This window comes from Chlorocebus sabaeus, chromosome 24 (genome assembly GCF_047675955.1).
Source record: "Chlorocebus sabaeus isolate Y175 chromosome 24, mChlSab1.0.hap1, whole genome shotgun sequence".
In the NCBI taxonomy this organism is placed as follows: domain Eukaryota; kingdom Metazoa; phylum Chordata; class Mammalia; order Primates; family Cercopithecidae; genus Chlorocebus; species Chlorocebus sabaeus.
The window spans coordinates 80,542,100-80,554,925 of record NC_132927.1 but is presented as its reverse complement, the minus strand read 5'-3'; positions in this window follow the sequence as shown (position 1 = coordinate 80,554,925).

The window sequence follows — 12,826 nt, the reverse complement described above, 5'->3', positions numbered from 1 at the left end:
TCTGTGCTCTCTGCCCCCTGCACTCCCCTGCTGTCCCTTGGGAAGGACTCTGGCCATGCCCCACAACCCCACTGCCCCAGCGCCTGAAGACCGTCCTGCTCCCCCTTCCCCTGACTCCCCCCAGTGGAGGCTGGAGGACATTGTCTCAACCTGACTCTAACCCAGAGCCCAGCACTTCCATTTGTCTCCAGCAGAATCACCATGAACGCTGGATTTGCTGACCACATGGCTGATCGAGACCACATGCTCTGTACCCACCCAGGCTTCAGGTCAGGAGAGAGGCGGGGAAGAGCTGCTCCCTCTCTGCGTCCACTATCACTCCTGGCCTGGGATCAGGGCAAGTTATAAAGGGGGCCAGAGTCCCCCCTTTCTGCCTGTCCCTGTCCAGGAGGACACTCTGGGGACTTTCCACCCTCCCTCCCCCACAGGAAGGGGACTGGGGAGGACTGTCCTCTTCCCCACCCTGTCTCATCCAAGACCTTGAGCCTGAGGTGAGGGTGGGGGGGCTCCCTTCAGCGGACCAAGGGCTTCTGGGAGGCCACCCGCCATGTCAGTGGATTGATTAAAGTCATTGTGGGGATTTTTTTTAACATTTAATTTACCAGGCAGGCGGCGGCTGGTCAGAGCTGTCCCCAGGGAAATCTAGACCAAGGGAGCAAAACAGGAAAAACCTCCCACCATTCAGCAGGGCCCCTCTGATGGGATTAATGCCGGAACTCAGCTTCCAATCAGACCACACGCAGAAATGTTTCAGGGAGGGAGGAGGACATGGGGCTTGAGTGCTCAGATTCCTTCCCTGGGTGCTTGGAGCCCAGGGCCCTCCATACTGCCATCTCTCCCCAACCTGCTGATGCCGGCCAAGAGCCGCACACCACCACCCCCCCCACCCCCCACCTCTCCGCGCCTTCCTGTCTCCATATGTGATGAGGTGGACGGGACCTGGAGGCAGACCAGTCCTTCTAGAGCCCACCCCACCCCCATTCACATCCCTTCAGCCTGCGGGGTGGGAGCTAGGAGGCACCCCAGACACTCACGGAAACTGAACACCTGCCAGAGGTGTCTGTAGTAATGGAAACCAGCTAGGTAGGAATGGCCAATCCTCACTTCATCCTTGGTGACACTGGATGGACGGCAGGTGGCCCCAGGACAGGTACAGGGACAGGCATGCAGTGTGCGGCACAGCCCGGTTCGCCTCTGCAGAGAAGGTTTATGCTTGTGAAGGTGGGGACCTTTCCTGGGACAGACACAAGTTAACAGGTAACGCTTGTTGCCTCTGGAGAGAGTAGGGGTGGGGTTCAGGAGAAGTTTAACTTCCATTTTACACCACTTTGCATGGTTTTGACTTTTGTGGGGTTTTTAACCATCCTGTTTGGCATTTAATAAAGAGATAAGGAAGGGTTACAGGGCCTAAACTGTCCACAATAAAATGCTCCAAGGTCCTTGGCCCTAGGATCACACCTGGTATCAGAGAGACCCTCATCCTCTCCAAGAGTTGACGGGGATGGAAAAAACCCTTCTCCTCAAGGAGACCTCGGGACACTCCCCACACTTTCCCAAGCTTGACCAGCTCCCTGGGCTCCCCACTCACCTATCCCTCCTGGAGGCCATGTCTGGGGTGCAGGAGAGAGGGTGCCTCAGGAAGGCAGCCACAAGGGAGGCTGACCCCGGCTCAGGGTAGGGACCCCTAGCTAAGCGAGGCCCCGCCTCCTCCTCAGTACCAAGGGCAGGCTTCAGGTGGTCACTGCACCAGTTCTTCAGAGAGTGTCTGAGTGCTTAGGGGAGGGTGGTTGGCCGTGGGGTTTAGCCAACAACCGCCTGTTCTCCGGACCAGGCTTTGTCTTACGCACTTGGTGGTATCCACTCATTTAGTCTGCCCAGCAGTGCCAGGCGAGGGTATTGTATGATCGTTGTTTTACAGACGAGGAAATGAGGCCCAGAGTGGGGAAGTCAGTCTCCAGGTTTCACCCCAGGAGTCTGTGCTCCTACGCCCTGTGTTTACAGCCTCCTTCCGCCTTCCCCCAAGGCCCAGCCTCAGGAGTGTGGCTGCAGAGCAAGGGACCCCAGCCCTGGCCTCGGAGCCAGGACAGAGCAGGAGGGAGGGTGGTCAGCTCTGAACTGAGCTGTGGGAGCCCAGCCAGGATCCCACAGAGGACCCTGTGCTAAGGGTTTGCTGAGTAGGGAGAGACTGGGGATGCTCGCTGGTCACCAGCTGACACAGACCTCCACAGACCTCACCCTGCGCCAGAGGAGCCCCAGGTCCAGCACAGCGGGACAGCCCAGGATGTGTGGCTTCAGCACCTTGGCCAGCGCCAGGAGGGGGCCTCTAAGGGGAGGGGGATGGGGGAGTGTCCATCACTCATTCGCTCATTCACTCTTTCAATTCAGTCATCCTGGAGTCGTCCTTGACTCCTGCTTGCTCACCACCCCCGCAGCCCATCCATCAGGATCTTCCATCCTAATGGAATGTCAGCCCCTGGAGGGGGTTCTGCAATGCCATGCCCGCTTCAGCACAGCCACCAGGTGAACCTTTAAGAAGGCAGTGGGCTCCTTTCACGTCTCGGCCCTGGCTGACCCCTCTCCTCTTGCTCTGCACCTCCTCCGCATTCTGCTCCAGCCCCAAGGGCCTCCTCGCTGTTCCCAAATGTGCAGTCACCCCCATTTGAGCGTTTGCTCCACCATTCCCACTGCCAGCGGGCTCTTCCCCCAGACATCCACATGCCTGCCTTTCTCCAGGTCTTTTCTTTTTCGAAATAGGGTCTTGCTCTTTCGCCCACCACAATCACAGCTCACTGCAACCTCGGCCTCCCAGGCTCAACCGATCCTCCCACCTCAGCCTCCTGAGTAGCTGGGACCACAGGCATGCATCACCACACTGAGATGACTTTTTGATTTTTTTTGTAGAGACCGGGTTTCACTATGTTGCCCAGGCTGGTCTCGAACTCCTGGGCTCAAGCAATCCTCCTGCCTCAGCCTCCCAAAGTGCTGGGGTTATAGGCATGAGCCACCAGGCCTTTTCTAAGCAAAGCATTCCCTGCCCACCTTACCTAAAACGTCAGGCCCGTCCTGCATCCTGCAGCCTAACCCATGTTTCCTCTCCCTCCTTAGCACTTAACAGGAGCTGACTTAGATGTTTCTTACTTGTCTAGTTTATTGTCCTTCATCCCCTTTAGAATATCAGCTCCATGAGGACAGGAAACGTTTGGTTGAGCACCTGGCACAGCATTGAAGCTCATTCACATTCGTTGAAGAAATAAAGGAATGCATGAACCCCAGGCTTGTTCTCTGTGCTGCCAGGTCCTGCTGCGTTCCCCCTGCAGAGGGTCTCCTGTCCTTCCTATCCCAGCCTTGTCCCAGCCCTGCCACGCCCTCACCCTGTATTCTGCTCTGACCACCTCACTGGCCCCACCCTGGCTCCTCCCACCCCCCACCACACTGCACCTCGAGGCTGCAGTGCCAGACCCCACCCTCAGGATGCCTTGCCCGGGCTCCCACAGCCCAGCCCTAAGCCAGGTTGACCTCATGGGACCTGCAAGCCAGTGTGTGGCTCCCAGCCGCCCCAGCCTGAGGACTGTTCCTGGGCCCAGGTGGAAGTATTCCTGATCTACCTGCACCTTCTCTATTCCCTGGGAGGAAATGTGTGTAGCACCAAGTGGCCTCCAAACCTTCCAGCCAGTGCCCTCAACACCAGGATGGAAAGCCCTAGCCTCCAGCCCAGCCTGCAGGGTCCGCAGCCTGGATCTCTTCCCGCCGTGCTTGGCTCCCCTCTCACCTCCTACACAGGATCTGACTGCCTGAACCTCCCTCCCTGCCCACAATACCCAAGCCCTGGCAGGACTCCGGAGTCTCTACCTTCCTCAGCCACATCTGTAATGGGGACACTGCCACTTGTGGCCAGCAGATGGCACACTTTGGCCACAGTCTGTGGCCAGAGGAAGATTAAGCATTCTCTTGGTCCATTTCCCCTTCTACACAGATAGGAAAACTGAGGCCCTGAGACAGTGAAGGGTGCACCAGGGCATGGAGCCTAGGGCCCACCTTCAAGGCCCATGAGGCCAGCCCTGTGGCCTTACCAGTACCCCTACTCCACCTAACAGGCCTTGGCTCATCTAACCCCATATCCCTGACTTCCTTCTCCCCTCCTGTTCCTGCCTCTTCTCCCTCTACTCCTTGTAGGCTGGGCTCAGCCTCCAGCTTGAGGACAGGCAGTGACCGGGGAAGAAGGGCACCTGGATCAGGAGTCTTACCGAGTCCCCAGGCACTTTGGCTGAAGGTGCAATCTGCAAAACTTTGGGAAACCCCTTAGCACAGGTGCATTGCCTGGACAGCCCCACCAACATGCCAGAAGTGGCCCCACTGCTTCCTGAAGAGCCTGGGGGTGAATCTCATACAAAACCCCCAGCCCCCCTCAGCTCTGGATCCCCAGGGACCAGGGCTGGGCATGAAGGCAGCCTCATGAGTAGAGGCTGTGGGGGGGGGGGGGTGTATGTGTGTGTGTGAATATGGCTTACACGAGAGTGTAGAGTATTGACGCACCACACAGAGAGTGAGGTGCTGAATCAGTGAAGATGGGAATGCTGAGGGTGCCACTCCCTCAGACCCTGGGGTCCAGGCAACACCATTAACCACATCAAAGACACCACACCCTTCAGGAGCTGCCACCCGGGGCCAAACAGGATATGGCATCTCCACAACTAGTCCTGAGCATGGCCGTGAAATTTCCTCAGAGAAAGAAAATATTGACTTCCATAAACTTGAGTGCAGATGCAGTTCAGAGGACAATTTAAAAAGCCCTTGGGAAATAAAAATATAATAACAGAAATAAAATTCAAGAAAGAGGGTGAAAGACAAAATTAAGGAAACCTCCCAGAAAGTAAAGAAAAAAGAGTTGGAAAATAAGATGGAAGCATTTTTTGAATTACAGAATTAGAGTAGGAAATTCAGTGTCTGAATCACAGGCATTCCTGAGAAGGACAGAAAAAATAAAAGTGAAGTAATAATACAAAAATATTTTCCCAGAACTAAGAGCTAGAAATCTTCAATGCCCAGCACAAGAAAGGGGGGAAGAAAAGGCCAACATCTTGAAATTTCAAAATAACCCCAGGAAAAAACAAAAGATACTAAAAACTTCTGGGGGTGAGGAGGAGGATGGATCAGGAAGCCGACTGACATCTGACTTCTCAACAGAAACAATGAAAACTAGAAGACGATGGATTTCAGCTTCCAAAACTGAGGGAAAGATTCCCTGTCTAGAATTCTATACCCAGCTAGACTATTAATATCAACTTAACATAAAAGTAAAGACAAAAAGTTTTGCCTTTGATTTTTCTCTTTCTTTAAGTTCTTGGATAATGGGCTCCCCCACAGCAAGGAACTAAACCAACGAAAAAGAGGACGTGGAATCAAGGAGATGGGAGCTAACCCAAGAAAGTGTTGAATGGAGATGAAGGATGTCCACTGAACCACAGTCCCAAAAGGTCCATATTGGAGCAAGCATTAAGCACTCCCTACAGGTAGGGAGAAGGAAAAGAAGGAAGGAATTAGATTACTTCATGTATTTTAACACATTTAGAAGAAATTTAAACTTCTATCAAAGAGCATGGGGCTGGACATAGTGGCTTATGCCTGTAATCTCAGTACTTTGGGAGATCCAGGCAGGAGGATCACTTGTGACCAGGAGTTCAAGATGAGCCTGGGCAACATAGTAACACCTTGACTCTACAAAAAAAAAAAAAAAAAAAAAAAACCACTAAAATTAGGCATGGTGGTGTGTGCCTCTAGTCTCAGCTACTCAGGAGGCTGAGGCCAGAGGATTGCTTGAACCCAGGAGTTTGAGCTTGCAGTGAGCTAAAAAAATCACACCACTGTACTCTAGCCTGGGTGACAGAGCAAGACACCATCTCAAAAAAAAAAAAAAAAATCAAAGAGCATGGGAATCATTCATAATACAAAATATAATTATACCAATTTTAAAACAAAACAAATTTTAAGTTTAAAGCTATATCAGAAAAGAACTGTGATCACAGTATGCTAAAAGGCTCAGTTGTTAATCATCTTTACATAGCTCACAATCCTAATGTAAACTCTGAATGCTGATTTAATCAAAAATTGTGACCAAGCTATAAGAAGGATAGGAGTAGGGTGGAAAGAGAAAATGATCATAGTGATATAAAATCCTCAGCTTCCATAGTAGATCCCTAGAAGGACATAAGACTGAAAAGTAAAAATTTCAGGAAAAGTGGGTTATTTGGAATACAGAAGTAAATAGGAGAAGCAGCTAAAAGAGGTCACTGCCAAGAAGTGGGACTTGAGGTAGGAATAGGTGGGGCAGGAGGCTTCTGTTTTTCTTCCAACACTTATGATCATTTGACTTATTAAATTATATACTGTTTAAATTTCATTTTAAAGTAATTATTTGTTTAATTTAAATATGTAGATTTATACTTCTGAGTAACTCCCAGAAGAAATCCCAATGGAAATTATAAAGAAAGCAAGTGAATGAATACTACCTATCACCGTGTGTGGTCTGAGACCAAAGTGGTTCTCAAAGGAAAATTAAATCCTTACATATGTCTATTATGAGACAAGAAGGAGTATTAATAAAGGCTAAATGACACTTTGGGAGGCGGAGGTGGGTGGATCGCCTGAGGTCAGGAGTTCAAGACCAACCTGACCAACATAGTGAAACCCTGTCTCTACTAAAAATACAAAAATTAGCTGGGCATGGTGGCACCTACCTATAATCCCAGCTACTCGAGAGGCTGAGGCAGGAGAATCGCTTGAACTCGGGAGGCAGAGGTTGCAGTGAGCTGAGATCATGCCACTGTACTCTAGCATGGGCGACAAAGCGAGACTCTGTCTCAAAAAAATAAATTAATAAATAAAAAGACTAAATAAGCCAGACTTTGCAAAATGTGCTACCAAGTGCTGCCTTAGCCATGGAGTGTTGCTTAGCCTGTGTGTTGGTGTGTCTTTCCAATAAACTATTCAGTCAGGAGGATGATTTGGGCAAAAAAAAAATTTTTTTTTTGAGACGGAGTCTCGTTCTGTCGCCCAGGCTGGAGTGCAGTGGCACGATCTCAGCTCACTGCAAGCTCCGCCTCCCAGGTTCACACCATTGTGCTGCCTCAGCCTCCCGAGTAGCTGGGACTACAGGCGCCCGCCACCACACCTGGCTAATTTTTTTTTGTATTTTAGTAGAGACGGGGTTTCACCGTGTTAGCCAGGATGGTCTCGATCTCCTGACCTCGTGATCCACCCATCTCAGCCTCCCAAAGTGCTGGGATTACAGGCGTGAGCCACCGCGCCTGGCCAGGGCAAAATTTTAACTGGAACTAAAGGAAGGCTGGCAGGGAGTGAGGTGGGGGAGGGGAATACCTGGAGAGTCTCCTCAGAAGGGACTGAGTTGGGCCAGGCGCGGTGGCTCATGCCTGTAATCCCAGCACTTTGGAAGGCTGAGGCGGGTGTATCACAAGGTCAGGAGATCGAGACCATCCTGGGTAACACGGTGAAACCCCATCTCTACTAAAAATACAAAAAATTAGCCGGGCATGGTGGTGGGCACCTGTAATCCCAACTACTTGGGAGGCTGAGGCAGGAGAATGGCGTGAACCCAGGAGGCAGAGCTTGCAGTGAGCCGAGATTGTGCCACTGCCCTCCAACCTGGGCAACAGAGCAAGACTCTATCTCAAAAAAAAAAACAAAAACAAAAACAAAAAAGGAGGGGGGGACTGATTTGGCTGTATTACTTAGACATCATCAAGTGGCCACTTCTAAAGGTAGCCTCTCCTGCATGGTACTTCTGCTGACCCCAAGCCTTCAGGGAAGATGTATGAGTATGTGAAATGGTACATACGCATACAACTTGCTTATGATGGGTGAGCACACGTCCCATCCCTGAGCCAGTTGGTACATCTGAGCCACTAGGAGAATGCAGCAAGTGGTGTGAGGAGTCTGGCAGAGCTCTGGCTCCAAATGAAGGCATAACAGAGAGCATGGCAGAGGCCACCAGGGCGTACCTGCAACAACACTGGCAGGCCCTGGAGACAGCCACAAATGTCTCAGGAAAAGGAATGTGGTTTTAAAAAAATGTCAACAGTCCACAGGTAGGAGTATGAGCCAGTGTTCTTGGTGTAATAAGAAGATGGGTTAGGACTTTCACTCTGGGCCAAGATAAAGTAACAGAGACCAGATTTATACTCCCACCAGAAATAACTTAAACATTGGACAAAGTATATGAAACACCAGTTTACAGACATTGTCTATCAGGCAGGACAGGAGAGTGATCCCTGAGAGCAGGAAAACAAAGGTGAACCCTGACCGCCCCAGCCCACTGCCTGGAGAGAAGACAGGCCTCAGCATGAAAAGGGAGGACCCAGAAGGGGCCCACAGGTACCCCTAAACAGAGGAGACAGAGTTGAGAGTCTGGAAAGACCAAAGTGGCTAGAGAATGCAGAACAGAGTATGCACAAAAACTTAGTTCTGGAGATCTGCAGAGAGTGCCCCTTAAATCTTCAGCTGAGTATGGATCAACCCATGAGGGTCCATAAATTACCCATGGCTTTGGATAAAACCACCTAAAATGAGTTGAGGGAAAGCTGCCCACATTCCAAACCATGCTGGGAGCTAAAGCAGATGTTTGTGTACCTATGTTCATTGCAGCATTACTCACAGCAGCCAACAGATGGAAGCAACCCAAGTGTCTGCCAGTAGATGAATGGATAAACAAAATGTGGTATATCCATACATGGAATATTACTCAGCCTTAAAAAAGGAAGAAAATTCTGACACATAGTACAACACGGATGAACCTTGAAGTTGCTATGCTAAGTGAAATAAGCCAGTCAAAAAAGGACACATACCACAGGATTCCATTTAGATGAGGTCCCTAAAGTCATCAAATTCATAGAGACAGAAAGGAGAATGATGGTTGCCAGGGACTGGGGAAGGGGAAATGAGGAGTTATTGTTTGCAAGGTAGAGAGTTTCAGTTTGGGAAGATGAAAAGTTACAGAGCTAGCTGGTAGCAGGTGGTTGCACAACCATGTGAGTGTACTTAATGCTATGAACTGTACACTTAAAAATGGATAAAATAGTAAATTTTACATTATGTATTTCCTCAATTTTTTTTTAATTTAAAAAAAGGACGTTAAACCCATGGTGGAAATAGTTTCTGTTCCCACCAACCAGAAGGAAAAAGTCTTATCATTTAGAAGACATACGGTAGACTACTCAGAAAAGTTGCCTCACTGTTGGGGAAAAATTAGTCCCATAATAAAGGATGAACTGGTCCCACTTAACAGAGCTAAAAGCAAGCCTCAAAAGGATCAAGCAATTTCACAAGTATTTACAAGTAATTTAACTATGTCCCCAAACAAAGCTCACAAATATTTATAGGAAATGAAATTATCCAGCACCCAACAATGTAAAATTCACAATGTTTAGCAACCAACAAAAATAACCAGGCATGCAAAGAAACAGAAAAATACATGATGAGAAGAAAAAAACCTATCCGTAGAACCCCAAAATGAAGTAGATGATGTAATTCATAGACAAGAACAATAAATGTTTTTATAACTATATTTCAATATGTTCAAGAAGATATAGAAACATTGAGAAGATATAAAACAGACCTAATTTAACTTAAGAAGTAGTTATTTGGATAGCAATAGGAACTATTCAAAATGAAACAAGAAAACCCGAAAGACTATTTTAAAAAATGAACAGAGCTACAGTGATCTTTGGGACAACTTTAAGTGGCCTGATAGATATGTAATGAAAATGCCAGAAAAGGGATAGGAGTTTGTAAACAATATTTAAAGAAATAATTGCTGAAAACTTTCAGAATTTGGTGAAAAACATAAACTCACACATCCAAGAATCTCAATGAACCTCAAGCACAAGAAAGATGAAGAAAACATCAAGGCACATAATCAGATTTCTGAAAACAAATGAAAAAGGGAAAATCTTAACTACATGGTAGAAAGGAGGAATATTAAATGCAAATGAACAAAGATAAGAATGACAGCATTGTTCTCATCAGAAGTAATGCAAGCCAGAAGACACTGGAACAACTTTAATGTAGTGGAAAAAAAAAAAAAAAAACCACTTTCAATCTAGAATTCCACAGCCAATGAAAATATGTTTCAAAACCACATGCAAAATAAAGATGTTTCAGACATTGAAAAGGTGAATAATTTATCAACGGCAGACCTGCACTACCAGAAATGTTAAAGAAGTCTTCCAGGCATAAAGCAAAGTACACCAAATGGAAATCTGGATCAACACAAAGGAGCACCAGAAATGGTACATATGCTGGCAAAAAATAAAATATTTTGGCCAGGCATGGTGGCTCACACCTGTAATCCCAGCACTTTGGGAGGCCAAGGCAGATGAATCACCTGAGGTCAGGAGTTCAAGACTAGCCTGGCCAACACAGCAAAACCCCGTCACTACTAAAACTCCAAGAATTAGCTGGGCATGGTGGTGCATGCCTATAGTATCAGCTACTTAGGGAGCTGAGGCAGGAGAATCGCTTGAACCCAGGAGGTGGAGGTTTCAGTGAGCCAAGATCATGCCACTGTACTCCAGCCTGGGTGAAAGTGTGAGACTTCGTCTCAAAAAATAAATAAAATAAAATAAAATATTTTTCCTCTCATTTTTACATATCTTTAAGAGATAACTGACTAAAGAAAAAACTATACTGTAGGGCTTAGAACATATATAGAAATAAATTGAAGAATAACAATAGTGGCCAGGCGTGGTGGCTCAAGCCTGTAATCCCAGCACTTTGGGAGGCCAAGACAGGTGGATCACGAGGTCAGGAGATCAAGACCAACCTGGCTAAAACGGTGAAACCCCATCTCTACTAAAAAATACAAAAAACTAGCCAGGCGAGGTGGCAGGCACCCGTAGTCCCAGCTACTCGGGAGGCTGAAGCAGGAGAATGGCATAAACCCGGGAGCTGGAGCTTGCAGTGAGCTGAGATCTGGCCACTGCACTCCAGCCTGGGTGACAAAGCAAGACTCTGTCTCAAAAAAAAAAAAAAGAATAACAATAGCACAAGGCCTGGGAGGAAGAAATGGAAGTGTTCCATTATGTATCTATAAGGCTGCAAGATTCTAATACTATACATAATTTTTTACACTGCACATAAATTGGTATAATATTATTTTAAAATGGAATGTGGTAAGTTAAAGATGTATATGTGAGTCCTAAAGCAAACAATGAAAAAACATATCAAAGAGTTGTAGCTAATACGACAACAAAGGGTATAAATTTGAATCATAAAATAGTCCATCAATCCAAAAGAAGGCAAAAAAATAAATAAATAGAGAACAAAACATGAATAGGACAGAAAGAAAATAAAGAGCAAGATGATAGATCAAAATTCAAATGTGTCAATAATCACAGTAAATGTAAATGGTCTAAATATCTCAATTAAAAGGCAGAGATTGATCAAATAAAAAAATAAGATCCAACTATGTGCTACCTACAAAAAAAAAGCTTAAATGTAAAGAGAGAAACAGGTTAAATGTAAAAGGATAAGGCCAAGTGTGGTGGCTCACGCCTGTAATCCCAGCACTTTGGGAGGCTGAGGCGGGTGGATCTCGAGGTCAGGAGATTGAGACCATCCTGGCTAAAATGGTGAAACCCTGTCTCTACTACAAATACAAAAAAATTAGCCAGCGTGGTGGTGGGCACCTGTAGTCCCAGCTACTCTGGAAGCTGAGGTAGAAGAATGGCACGAACCCAGGAGGCGGAGCTTGCAGTGAGCCGAGATCACACCACTGCACTTCAGCCTGGGTGACAGAGCAAGACTCCGTCTCAAAAAGAAAAAAAAAAAAAGTAACAGGATACAAAAAGAAACACATTCACACTAATCGAAAGAAAGTTAGAATGCCTGTATTAATAACAAAAAAGTAAATTTCAGAGCAAAGAATATAATCAATGATAAAGAAAGCAATTTCATAATGGTAAAAGGCTTATTTCAAGAAGAGGACAAAGGAATTATAAATGTTTATTCACAATATGACAGAGGTCCAGATATATATGAAGCAAAAGTGAATAGAACTGAAAGGAGAAATGGGCCAATCCACAGTTATAGTTGGAGACTTTAACACTCCTCTCTCAGTAACTGATAAAACAGCTAGACAGAAAATCTTAAGGATACAGTTGGCTTGAACAACACTATCAACCAACTTAACCTAGTTGATATTTATAGAACAGTACCCCCAATGACAGAAAAATACACATTATTTTTCAGTACACACAGAACATTTACCAAAATAAAACACATTATGGACCATAAAACAAGTCCAATAAACTTAATAGGACTCAAGTAATACAGAGTATGGTTTCTGACTATGATGGAATTAAATTAGAAATCAATATCAGAAAGAGACTGTGAAAATTCTCAAATATTTTGAAACTAAATTATACACTCCCAGGCTAGGTGTGGTGGCTCATGCCTATAATCCCAGCTCTTTGGGAGGCCAAGGCTGGTGTATCACCTGAGCCCAGGAGTTTGAGACCAGCCTGGGCAACATGACAAAACCCCATGTCTACAAAAAATACAAAAATTAGCCAGACATGGTGGTGCACACCTGTAGTCCCAGATACTCCAGGGGTTGAGGTGGAAGGATTGCTTGAGCCTGGCAGGTAGAAGTTGTGGTAAGTGGAGATCGCGCCACTGCACTCCAACCTGGGAAACAGACTCGGACTCATCAAAAAAAAAAAAAGAAAAAAAGAAAGAGAGAGAGAGAGAGAGAAGAAAAAAGAACGAAAGAAGAGAACGAGAGAGAAAGAAGAAAGAAAGAAGAAAAGAAAGG